The sequence below is a fragment of the Haemorhous mexicanus genome, chromosome 31 (assembly GCF_027477595.1).
Source record: "Haemorhous mexicanus isolate bHaeMex1 chromosome 31, bHaeMex1.pri, whole genome shotgun sequence".
In the NCBI taxonomy this organism is placed as follows: domain Eukaryota; kingdom Metazoa; phylum Chordata; class Aves; order Passeriformes; family Fringillidae; genus Haemorhous; species Haemorhous mexicanus.
The window spans coordinates 633,534-646,900 of NC_082371.1; the positions used below are offsets into that span (position 1 = coordinate 633,534).

Consider the following 13,367-nt stretch of genomic DNA (forward strand, 5'->3'; position numbering starts at 1 on the left):
GGTCCCGTCACTTCTCCCTAGGCCCCCCCACCCCTCTCTAAGGTCCCCACATGTTCTCCAGGTCACACCATCCCCTCCCTGGGTCTGTGTACCCTTCTGGCGTCACCCCCTTCCCTCTCAGTGTGGAGGTGGGCCCTCCCTAACACCCCATCCCCCCTGTTTCCAAGACCCCCCCAATATATTTGCCTTCTCTCACTCAGTGGGGTCCCCCTGCCCCTCCCTGACCCCCCCAGGTCCCTCACTGTACCCTGCTGTCCCTCCCTCCTGCAGGGGTCCTGCTCTTGGGGTTGTCCCTGTCAGTGCAGCCCCCTGGGGCACAGGTGGCATTCGGGGACCGCCTGGTGCTGAGTGGCCACGGGGACAGGTCCCCTGTCCTTCTCCTGGCACTGGAAGGGCTCGGGGGCACTGCTGGGCACAGGCCCCTGCCTGGAGCTGCATCAGGCCGGGGACAATGACAGCGGCCAGTACTGGTGCTGGGTCAGTGACGGGGAGAGCGTGGCCGAGAGTGACCCCCTGAATGTCACCATCCTGGGTGAGCAGGACCCTTGGGCTGGGGGTGACCCCACCCATGGGATCCCCATCCCACTTCACCACTTGCCAGCCCTGTCTCTGTCCCCACAGTGCCCGTGGCCAATGCCACCATCACCCCCGGTCCCCCATCACACAAAGTGCGTGCAGGTGACCCCGTGACCCTGCACTGCTCAGTGCAGGTGGGCTCAGCCCCTGTCACCTTCACCTGGATGCACAATGGGCAGGAGGTGGCCCGGGGTCCCCTCCAGGATCTCAGGGTTGCCAATGTGGGACATTCAGGCACCTACCAGTGCTTGGCCATCAACCAGCTGGGACAGGACGGGCAGCGCATGTTCCAGGCCTTCAGCCCTGAGCTGGCTCTGGAAGTGACCCCTCACTCACTCTGGGTCACAGGTGAGGTCCCACGGGGTCACCAGGGTGTTCCAGACCCGTGGGGTTCAGGATGATCCCATTGTGTCCCCCTCTGTTTCTTGCAGGGGTCAGTGGGGCCCTTTTGTTCCTGCTCCTGCTTGTGGGTGTCATTGTGGCCTGGCACCAGTGGCACTGTGTGGGTGGGTGGCAATGAAGGGATGAGGGTCCCAGGGAGCTGGTTAGGGTCCCAGAGAGCTGGTGAGGCCCCCAGAGCTGGGGAGCAATAGGGCAGCACCCACAGCTCCAGAATTGTGACCATGTCTGGGGCTCCTGTAGGGTTTGGGAGGTGGTGGAGGGTCCTGCAGGGATGTTGCGGTTCTTTCAGGGGCCCTGGAGGTGTTAAGGGGAGGGTCTCTGTCCCTGCTGGGCTTTGGGTTCTGGAGGCTGAGTTGGCTGGGGGCGCTGGTGAGGTTCATGAGTTCTGGGGGGCTCCAGAGATGCTTGGGGGTCCAGTGAGAAACTGAGAGTCCCATGAGGGTTCAGGAATCCTGAGAGGTGTCAGGGCCCTGGGACCCCACAGTCATCCCTTCCATCTTTCCTTTGCAGCTGCCAGGAAGAACCAGGTAAGGTGAGTGGGGGGCTCAAACCCCACTCTTCCCTTTAACCCCAACACCCAAGACCTCCCATTCCCTCCCCCACATCCCCTTTATTCCCCCAGGGCCCCCCAGGATCCCCTGGACCCCCAGAGGAGGGGGAGGTGCTGTACACCCATGTCGTGAAAACAAAAAGGGCAGGGGGTGAGTACAGGGGGGGACATATGCAGAGGGACACTTCACCCACGAGTGTCACCCCACCAAGATCCAACAGCCCATCTCTCTCGCAGTGTCCCCCTGTGCTACCACCCTACAGGAACCCTAGGTGACCTACATGGGGCTGCAAGGACCCCAGGGGTCACCATGGGAACCCGGTGACATCTATGGGAATGTGCTGTAATGCTGGGGGGGAACTGGGGGGAACTGGGTGTCCCCACCCAAGGGCACCCACTTGTGTGTGTGCTGCCACCAAAACCGTCCCTCTGCCTCCCCGTGGGGGTACAAAGATCCCAAAGGGCTGAGAGAAGAACAATTTACTGAAACAGCAACGAGAGAGAATAAAACCAACAGCAACAGCAACACGGTTCAGTGTCCAAATGGTCACAAAAGAAATTATTTCCAGGGAAAGCCACAACAAGGAACAAACCCCAGACATTTCCCCCGGCCCATTTCCTCCGCCAGAGGAACCTGCCAGGCCAAAGCAGCCTTCTGCAGGCTCTGGATTCTCTTGTCCCCTGTCCCAAACACCTCCTCCCCCATGTTCCCCACACAAGGATCTCACAAAGGCCCTGTGGGGGTTCCAGAGCCTCCCCCTTTGCCAGGGCAGTGGGGATCAGGCCATGGCAAAAGGCAGGGTGTCAGAGACAGAAAAAGTTTGATGTCTGGAAATATTTTGGAACAGCTGTGTGTGGCAGGGGTGGGTCAGGCCCTGCTTTTGGTGAGACAGGGCCCTGTCTGTCCATCAGTCTGTCAGCCATGGCACACTGGGGACAGTGTGACGCTCTGCCAAAATCAGCTCCTAAGTGGCCAGGTGACCAGAAGTGCCATGCGGGAAGACGGGCCCTTGGTGGCTGAACTGGCTTAAAAGGCCAAGCATGAGGTGGCCAAGTCTCTGACAGTGTCTTCTCTTGGGGTGTCTGTCCCATCCACACTGGAACCCAGGATTTCACAACTCATTTAAATGAGAAATATCTGCCAAGGAAAGTTGGAACCTTCCTGGAATGGAAAGAAGACCCATGTCTAATACATATTTTTATTTCAAAGATGATGGGGCTTCCAGGCTAAAGTGTAGGAAAAGGAATAACAGCTCTTTCCTGTGAAATTTATAAACCAGAACAGAACAAACAACACAAACCCAGAACTTTCCCTCCCACTCAGCACCTTCATTTTGGTGGCAGTTATAACCGCAGCCAGGAGGGGGTACTGCAGGGAGCACCCCAGGCCAGCAGGGGGCGCCCTGGTTGAGCGCCATCCCCTCAGGGGCCATGGCAGCCTTGGAGGGGAGGGAGGTGGGGAAATTGCTCCTTTTGCAAACTCACGGGCACCAATCAGTCCCAGCACCACCACCAGCAGTGGGCAGAAGCTGCCAAGGCAGCAGGTTGGATCCCAGTGCCCACTGGCAGCGTAGCAGTGTCCCGGGGCCAGGCACAAGCCCTGTACAACACCTGTTACCGCTCTCCATGATCCTGGATGGAAGGAAGGCGGCGCCTGACCCCAGGCTGGTCTCGGGTCCACAGCAACATCTCTGGTGGCTTTATGGCACAATTCCTGCAAACCCTCAGCTTATCAGTCAAGTGAGGAGGGCAGGGGTGGAGCAGCTTTGGGGACACCTGGAATCGAGACAAGGTCACACCCCACAGTTCCACCATGGCTGCAGGACAGAGTCACTGCACGATGTTTCCACACTTTTCCCTCTCTTCTGGCGGCCACAGCCTGAACCCAAACATTTTTTCTGGTATAATTGATCAAATCAGTAGCCAAATTTTTAATGAAATTTAACAAATATTTATTAGATCATTAACAAAAATAGAATTTTGAAAAACCACCGCAGCTAAGGCAGCATCAACCCCAGGTGTCGGCGCTGGGTGAACCGAGATACGACTGTAGAACTGGGGCTGTACATGTGCAGAAATATACAAAAGTCAGTCCAGGTGTCTGGATGGTTGTCTGAACCCTTTGGAAGAGCCGATATTCACATGTAGAAGAGTTGTGCTGGTGCTTGAGTTTTGTAGATGCAATCTTCCCAGGTGCAGGTCCTCGTGATTGGCTTAGACGTTCCAGGGAAGTCAGCAATCATGGCCCAGGAAGGTTTCATTCATACTATAACAGACTTGGTATTATCTTAATGTTTTCTGGGAACTAATTGAATGGAAATAGGACTCTACTCCCAGCCAGGGTAGTCAAATACATAGTTTGGATTTTACAATATTTTAAACACATATATAGCATGAATTATTTCTACCATATATTACACTTTCCATGGGGTTCCAGAAGGCTGCAGGTTTTGTTCAAGACAGAGGGTCCTGGTAAGTTTGTTGAGCAGAGTGTTGTGGGATTTGCAGTAGTTTGTGGTTCTCTCAGTCCCTTACCAAGAGGAACAAATGATCAATTGCTACATTTCCTTACTGGTTCCCTCTCAGCTGCCCCTGCATGGGTGGGTTTCCAGCCAGCCCTGCTCTGAAAACCATCAAAGGCCCTTACAGAGCCACTGCTTGGGCTCCCTTTGGGTTTTGTGCTCCTTGCAGGGCTGAGCAAACCACAGGCAGGCCTTTTTCCCCCCACAGAATTCTCAACTCTGCAGCAGCTCCACACAACCAGAGCATATTGGAATCTGTCTGGGGGGACCCCCAGGCCACCGTCACCTTGTGGGGGCTGTGCTGGGCCCTGGGGCAACCCAAAACCCGAAGCACCCTAGGAGGGAGCTGAGAGTGACGGGCCCACCTAGCCACTGACCATCCCTGGCACTGCCATTTCCCCGGAAATCAAACCATGTGACTTCCATTCCTTAGGTCCCACCTTGTTTGGGACCCCCATCCCACTACTGACATTGCCCAGGATCTCCATGGCTCAGCACCCCATTCCCAAGGAACCCTCTCCAGTTCATTCCACCCCCTGAAATCCTTCTTCTCCCAGCAACTTGATTCTCTCAGGACCTCCATTCCCACAGGACCCCTTATTCCCCCAGCAACCCCATCCCATGACCCCAAATCCCTGGAGGTCACATTCCCCTGGGACTCCCATCCCTGAGTCCCCCCAGCTCGGGGGACCCCCATTCCCATGCCACTCCCCCCCCATTCCCAGTGACTCCCCCTCCTCAGGACCCCCACTCCTTAGGGACCCCATTGCTTGGACCCCCCTTTCCCCCAGACACCAATCCCCAGGTCCACAAACCCACCAAGCCCTCCACACCTGGGAACCCCATGTTGTCCCACCTTGTCCCACCCAGCCTTGTCCCAATCCTGTCCCCACCCTGCCCACAGCCTGTCCTCAGCTTGTAGCCACCCTGCCCCCACCAGGTGCCACTTATGCATGAGGGTGAGACCTGAACTTGCTTCCTTCCCCTTTGGCCAAAGAGCCACCAGCGAGGGGACAGCCACCCTGGCAGAGAGTGACAGCCAGTCCACATGGCTGGGGACACCGGGATGGCTGGGAAGGTGGTGCTGCTCCTGTGGGGTGAGTGCCCCGGGCACGAGCCTGACACCCAGGGGACAGGGAGGGGAGGGGTCACATGGAAGCTGTGGGGTTCCCTGAGCTCCCCAAGGCCAGCAGGGCATGGAGCCCAGTGTAACCAGAGTTGTGGGGTGGCCGTGGGGACAGGAACAGGAGAAAAGGATGTGGGAACTGGGATGTAGGGACAGGGATAGGGAGAAGGAGATGTGGGGACAAGGATGTGGCTGAAGGAACCCTGGGGCTGAGGCAGCTGTGGGGACAGGGACAGAGAAACAGGGATGCAGGGACAGGGACAAGGGGACAAGCACCGTGTGCTTGGGTCATGGGGACAGGTGCCAATGGAATGGGACCATGGGCAGAGGGCCATGGGGATGTGGCTGTGGGTCTGGCAAGGGTGACCTCAGCCAGCACAGGGTCCCCATGCCTCAGCATGGGTTGGTTGCTGTGTCCCTGTCCTTGAGACATCTGTGCCACACAAGTGCCCCAACAGAGACAGTTTGGGGTCAGCTCCCACACCCTCTGCCCCTGTGCTCCTGTCCCTGCAGTGACACCCCCACCCAGCTCTGCTCCTTCTCCCTTCCAGCCCAGACCCTCGGCCTCGCTGATAAGTCCTCGGGGGATGCCATGTCCCCACCCCACTGTCCCCAGCCCTGCGCTGGCCCTGCCAGGCTGGTGTCCCCTGTCACCTGCAGGCACCCAGACCACCCAGCTTCTCGCAGAGCCCCCCTGGAGGCCGGCAGTGCTGTGGGACCGGGTGACACTGACCTGCCAGGGCTCTGGGACCGCTGGTGCCACCACCTGGTACAAGGACGGGGAGTGCTGGGGGCAGGAAGGATCTGACCACTTCACTGTCAACATGAAAGGTACCTACTAGTGTGACAGACCTGGAACCAGGCTCAGCCCACCTGTGAGAGTTTTAAATGGTGAGGGATTTTTGGGTGTCCCCAGCCTGGCACCCACCGGGACCCCAAGGGCTCTGGGTGGGCTCTGCTCCATGGGTAACCTCCTGTGTGACCAGGGCCCGTCCCCTGCTCTGGGAGCATCCCAGAGCATCCCAGTTTTGTGTGAACTGGGGACCCCTGGTGCGCTGGGTGTGAATCAATGGGGGGGTCCCAGTGCCATCCAGTGTGACAGGACCCCCCTGGCCCCAGACTGGCTGGTGCTGCTGGAGGGGGACATGGTGACACTGCACTGCTGGGGCTGATGGGACAAACCGGTCACCGAGGTGTCCTTATACCACAAGGAGAAGGAACTGGGGAGACTCCATGATGGGACCAAGCTTTTCCTGTCCCCTCTGCAGCTGAAGCACAGCAGCTGTTACCGCTGCGAGGGCTGGGTGGAATCCTGGGGGTGGAAAAAGTCAGTGCTGGTGACACTGACAGTGCAGGGTGAGCACCCCACAGCCACCAACCCGACACCCCCACAGCCCCTCCTCAGGAAATTGGGGTCACAAATCCCCCTCCCCTCTCCTTCCCTGAGCTTTTCTCGATGCCGGTGCTGGAGGGTCCCTGTGAGCCATCTGAGGGGTCCCCCCTGAATCTCAGATGCTTCATCACCCCCAGCACCCTGCAGCCCCAAGCCCCGCTCCTGCACGTGTTCTACCGGGACGGGCAGGTGGTGGGAGACCCACAGGGGTCCCCGCAGCTGCTGGTGCCCGCCTTGGGTGTCTCCCACTCAGGAAATTACAGCTGCCAGGGGGGCTCCGAGGGGGTGTCCTGCGAAAGAGCAGCACCCAGCTCTGCGTCATGGTGCGCAGTGAGTACAGGGATAGGCATGAGGAGTCTCCACAACCTGCTTGGGTCCCCTGCCTGGGGATGACCATGTCCCCCAGACAACTTTCTTGTGTCCCCTGCCTCTGCCCTGTGTCCCCTCACCCCTCTGTGGTGTGACCCCATCCCCAACATCCCCCCCACACTCATCCCCCCTGTCCCTATCCCCCCTCACCGGCTGCCAGCTCCTCCCTGTGGCCTCAGCCCTGTCTGTGTCCCCACAGTGCCCACGGCCAATGCCACCATCACCCCTGGTCCCCTGTCACACAAAGTGCATGCAGGTGACCCCGTGACCCTGCGCTGCTCGGTGCAGGTGGGCTCAGCCCCTGTCACCTTCACCTGGCTGCACAATGGGAAGGAGGTGCCTGGCGGTCCCCTCCTGGAGATCAGGGACATTGATGTGGGACATTCGGGCACCTACCAGTGCGTGGCCACCAACCAGCTGGGACAGGACGGGCACCGCGTGTTCCAGGCACTCAGCCCTGAGCTGGCCCTGGAGGTGACGCCTTGCTCACCCTGGACCACAAGTGGGGTCGCATGGGGCCACTGGGGTGTTCAGGACCCAGGGGTGATGGGTGATCCTGATGTGTCACCCTGTGTCCCCAGCAGTGGCTGTGAATGTCAGCAGGACCCTCCTGTTCCTGGTCCTGCTCCTGGCTGTCATGGGGGCTGTTACTGGTGGCACCACCGGGGTGGGTGACAATGGTGGTGGATGGGGGTCTGGGAGTGAGGGGAAGCCCCCAGAGTGGAGGCAGAGATCACCAGCACCCAGGGTCTCTGAGCTGGGGGAAACAGCTCACAGTGACCTCAGCTGGGGGTCCTGGGGGATGTGGGGGGAATTTGGAGGGTCTTGGTTGAGCTTCTCAGCCATTCCTGCATGGTCGTTGAAGAACATTGGGGTAGCACAGCAAGCTCCTGGAGGGTTTGGGGAGCTCCGGGAGAGATGTGCAGGATGTTGGGGAATCTTTTTGGGATCCTGGGGTAGCTTGGGGTCCCCCTCCCTGCCAGACTTGGGGTTCTGGAGGCTCAGAGGATGGCAGAAACCAGGGGGTTGAGGACCCTACGGTGGTGCAGAAGCTCTTGGGGTTCAGGGGTGCTCGGAGTTTCCGAGGGGAATCAGGGGTTCAGTGGGAATTGGGGCTTCAAGGGGGATTTGGGAGTCCCATGGGTGGTTGGAGATGCCAAGGTCCCAGGAAGGTTCAGGGCTCCCAAGGTCCCCATGGTCACCCCCTCCCCTTTCCCTTGCAGCTGCCAGGAAGCCCCAGGACAGGTGAGTGTGGAGCTTGGGCTGGGACTCCCATTTCCCCCTCCCCAGACACCACCCAGCCCCCCCTTTATCCCCACAGCAGCCCCCTGGAGGAGAAGGCAGTTCTGGACTCCCACGTCATGGGCACTGAGTGTGCCTGGGGTGACTATGGGGGTGGGGGGACAGGGACACGTCACCCACGGGAGTCACCCCCCACCCAGGTCCCCACAACCAGTGTCACTCTCAGGGCCCCTACAGGTGGCCCCTGGACCAGGCCCACCTTGGGATCTACAAGTGGCCAACGTGGAGCTGTCGGGACCCTGCGAGGGACAGCCCTGTGACTACGAGAATTTGCTGTGAAACTGGGGGGCATTGGGGGGCATCAGTTCCCCCATGGGTCCTTTCCTCCTCTTTCCAGCACCCCACGGGACTCTTCATTCCCCCTTCCAGTGCTGGGGGAGCACATGACCCTATTCACTCTTCTTGTACCCAAAATGCAGCTTTTGATTAAACAGTGTGAGAAACAAGGCTCACTCTTTAAAATTTGTAAGTGTTTAATAAGGGATTGTTGTATTGCACTAAATAGTTTATGTTGTTGTTGTTGTTGCACTGGTGATGGGCAATTTCTACTGGGCATGTTGGGTCAAGTAGACGGGTTTTCCCCCTCCCTCATTACATGGTCTCCCCCTCACATCCCCCCCCTGTTATACACGTGGTCTGCTCCATAGGTAATTCGCCCCTCCCCAATGGCATCCCATTGGCTCCGGTCCTCTCTCCCCCACCCCCATCCCCTAGGGTATAAAACCTCCTGTGTGAGAGTTACCTGCCCTCTTTTCTACCTGGGTGACCCCATCACCTGTGTCTTGCACCAAGCCAATAAACAAGATACTTGCACCCACGTGGAGAAGAGCGCCTCTCGTCTTTTACCTTCGTCTATGCAGGTCCGTGTGGGCTAGAGTCTTAAGCTAGCCAGATTGGACTCATGTAAGGCCCAGGAAAAACACGGATTACCGCAAGGGATTATCCTCGGGTGATGTTAGGATGCTTGTATCACCATTCGTGTGTGATGTTTATGCTGGATATTATGTTCTGTGCCTTCAAGACTGGCGCTGAAGAATGAATGTTTTGTTTTGGTTTCTTATCAGCTGCTCCCCCATGGCTGGCAGGACATACTGACAAGATAGTACATTGTGCTGCTTTTTGCCTGGCTTTTTGCTATGCTCTCGCTCTTGCTTCTGCTTTGCTTCTGCTTGCTCTTGCTTCTACACATTAGCTAGTTTAGCTAAACAGTCCAAATTTCTCCCTGGACTGTATCTCCTTCCTTTTTTGGACCCACTCGAACCTGCTCTGGACTGGGACCTGGGAATCCCAAAAGTTTGCACCTTGCAGCCTGCAGCAGCTGCCCCAGCACCGGAGGGACTGGTAACAGAGTGACCACCCCCAAGAGAGACTTTCTGAATTTGTCATCTTTTTCAGAGTGGTGAAAAAATGGTGTCATCCAGTATTGTTCACTTTGTGTGCTGGGGGGTGCTATGCCTGTTAAATAAACAGGTTCTTTCCACTTCCCTCTGAGGAATCCTTCCAGAACCGGCTGGGGGGAGGGGCTGTGTGGATTTGCTTTCGGGAGGGCCCCCCCTTTGGAGATTCTCTCCCAGATATGCCCTAAACTAGGACAGGGATAAAAGGGTCAGTAAACAGTGTGCTGGGTGCTTGGCAACTGCCAGAGGCACACCATTAACTACAACAATTCTTCTTACATCCCTTTTCATTATATTGGTTAAATACATACACAGGGGGGTTATACATATTAAAATATTCTTTCCAGTTCACATGTTCCAGGAATTCTTTTGCTTGGTTTGACTCTTGATTCATTTTCATAAAGTACATGCCATACTGCAGATTAATTTTATATATGTTATGTGCTCACAAGGTCCCCCTGTTCTGTAGTTTGAGAGTTCTTGATAAGCAAAGCATCAGTAGTAAATTCCACTTTGCAGTCTTTCTTTTGGTATTTATTTACCTGCTTCTTTTCAATGTTATCTTGTCATACAGCTGAAATACTCCACCAGTACATTAAATCAACATTAGCAATTTCACAAAATTATCTGAGTTATTCTCACCATTGTCACTTAGTTACACAAATAAAGACATTAGCTACATCTGCAACAGTTAATGTTGTAATACACAGCACATTGTCTCTATCTTGATATTTTGGGAGAGCCTAAACTCTAACATATTTATCAATGATAAAATATATATTTTACACAGGGATTAGGATAAAAAGGCTGACAAATCGTAGTGTATCAAAAGCAGTTAAAAAGTGATTACAAAGTGTATTATTCCAAAAAAATTTAGAAAAACCAATAGAATAGTGAGAGCCAATGACTGCATAGTTATTCATAAAAGGGAGAAGGTGTATTGAAGGGTTTATTTGACTTCTTATCCTGCTCGGATTTTGTCAGCAATAAATTCAATTCATATCTCTAAATCCGAGGCAGGTTTACCCGTGACAGGATTTGGTGGGTGATCTCTCCTGCTCCTTGTCTCAACCCAGAAACAATTTCTTCAATTTTCTCTCCCCATCAGGGTACAGATGGCAGTGAGAGAGCGGCTGTGGTGGGTGCAGGGCATCCAGCCACTGTCCATCCATGGCAAGGCAAGGAGGAGGCGGGTCCAGGTCAGGTTGTTGAGCAGATTGCTGTGGGACTTGCAGTAGTGCTGGGGCTCTCTCAGTCCCTTGGGCACAGGGACAAAAAGATCAATTGCAGAATTTCCAGACTGGTTTCCCTCACAGCTGCCCCTGCAGGGGATGGTTTCCAGCCAGCCCTGCTCTGAAGAACATCAAAGGCCCTCCCAGAGCCACTGCTTGGGCTCCCTTTGGGTTTTGTGCTTCTTGCAGGGCTGAGCAAACCACAGGCAGGCCTTTTTCCCCCACAGAATTCTCACCTTTGCAGCAGCTCTAAAGCTGCCAGAATCAAAGCCAAGGGGGCAGGGGGGACCCTGAGGTCCTGGCTGCCACCTGGGGCTGGGCAGAGCAGGGCAATGGCCATCCCTGTGCAGTGGGGCTGGGCCATGGCTGGGCCCCACTCTTGCATTGACAGGGGTCCCCAGGATGTGCTACTCCTGGGACAGGCGCCTGACCCAAAATGTGCAGGGACATTTCTGGTACTGCAACCCCCTGGGAAAGGACCCCCTATGCCAGGATGTGTCACCCCCTGCGACAGGACCCCCCCAGGACAGGACTCCCTGGGTGTGCCACACCAGGACAGAACCCCCTCTTTTCCATCTGACTCAGGACAAACGGCCTCTTCCTTCTTGAACAGGAAAGGGAAAGTGTTGAGGGGGCACAGCCCAAAAACCCCATCCCCCACAGCCTCCCCACGCTTCCCTGCACCCCCTACTCCCCATTTTCCCCCTCCCTTGGGTCCCCCCAACCCGTTCCCTGCTCAGGTGCTCCCTAAGACTGCTGAGCCAGGAACCAGAGGGGAGGAGACAAGGCAAAAAAGTGAGGAGAAGAAGGAAAAAAGTTTAAAAAAGAGAGGAAAAATTCAAGGGTGGGGAAGGTCATGGAACCAGAGCTACCCAGGACCCCCATGTGATGCCTGGCCAAGAAATGAGCACCCCAGGGGGCCTGTGCTGGGCCATAGGTCACCCAAAATCTGAGGTACCCAGGGAAGGATCTATGACCCACTGGGCCCCTAGCCACTGCCCTTCCCTGGCACCCCCATTCCCCTGGCACCCCAACCATGGGACCCCCATTGCCTTGGTCTCTCCTTCCTGGCGCCCCCCCATCCCAGGACTGCCATTGCCCAAGACCACCATTGCCTTGATACCATCCCATGGGCTGCTTCTTCCCCCATGACACCTATTCCTGAGGGTCCCCTTTTTCTCCCTGCACAATCAACCCTGGCACCCACATGCCATGACTCCAAATCTCTGGGGACCATGTTCCCACCGCATCTCCATCCCTGAATCCCCCCACGCATGAAGACCCCAATTCTCCTGGACCCCCATTCTCCTGGACACCCATCCTTGGTTCCCCACATCCCCGGAGCACCACACTCCTGACAGTAACATCCCCCACCATGTCCCCAGACTATTCCATCATGTCCCCAGCCTGTGCTCAGCTTGTGGCCACCCTACCCCCACCCTGCCCCCACAAAGGGCCACCTCTACATGGGGACTGACCTGACCTCGCTTCCTTCCCCATCATCTGAAGAGCCGCCAGCCAGGGGAGTGGTGGCCACAGCAGCAAGTGACAGCCAGACCACAAAGGCTGAGAACATCGGGATGGCCGGGAAGGTGGCACTGGTCCTGTGGTGTGAGTGCCCTGGGCACGGGCCTGACACCCTGGGGATAGGGAGGGGAGGGGGCACAGGAGGGCCGCGGGGTCTCCTGAGGTCCCCAATGCCAGCAGGGTATGGAGCCCAGTGTAACCAGAGTTCTGGGGTGGCTGTGGGGAAAGGAACAGGGGAATTGGGATGTGGGGACGGGAACAGGGGGATGGACATGTCGCGACAAGGATGTGGCAGAAGGAGCCTTGGGGCTGGGGCAGCTTTGGGGACAGTGCCACAGGGATGCAGGGACAGGGACAAGGGGATAAGCACCATGTGTTTAGGCCATGGGGACAGGTGCCATGAGAATGGGATCATGGGCACAGGGCCCTGGGGATGTGGCTGTGGGGCTGGCAGGGGTGACCTGTACTAACACGGGGTCCCAAGCCTGAGATGGCTTGGCCACATGTGCCTGCCCTCAAGACATCTGTGCCACATCAGTGCTCCTGTGGAGACCTTTTGGGGACAGGCCCCACACCCCATGCCCCTGTGCCGCTGTCCCCATGGTGCCACCCCCACTCAGCCTTGTCCCTTCTCCCTTCCAGCCCAGACCCTCAACCTCTCTGTTGAGTCCTTGGGTGCGGTAATCCATGTTTTTCCTGGGCCTTATATGAGTCCAATCTGGCTAGCTTAAGACTCTAGCCCACACGGACCTGCATAGACGAAAGTAAAAGATGAGAGGCGCTCTTCTCCTCGTGGGTGCAAGTATCTTGTTTATTGGCTTGGTGCAAGACACAGGTGATGGGGTCACCCAGGTAGAAAAGAGGGCAGGTAACTCTCACACAGGAGGTTTTATACCCTAGGGGATGGGGGTGGGGGAGAGAGGACCGGAGCCAATGGGATGCCATTGGGGAGGGGCGAATTACCTATGGAG

General features: G+C 56.6%; 1 protein-coding gene across 2 annotated transcripts in view; it reads left to right on the plus strand.

The window, feature by feature from the left end:
* Nucleotides 1-13,367, plus strand: part of LOC132340336 (Fc receptor-like protein 3) — a 377,484-nt gene that overhangs the window by 257,478 nt on the left and 106,639 nt on the right. The window lies entirely within an intron of this gene.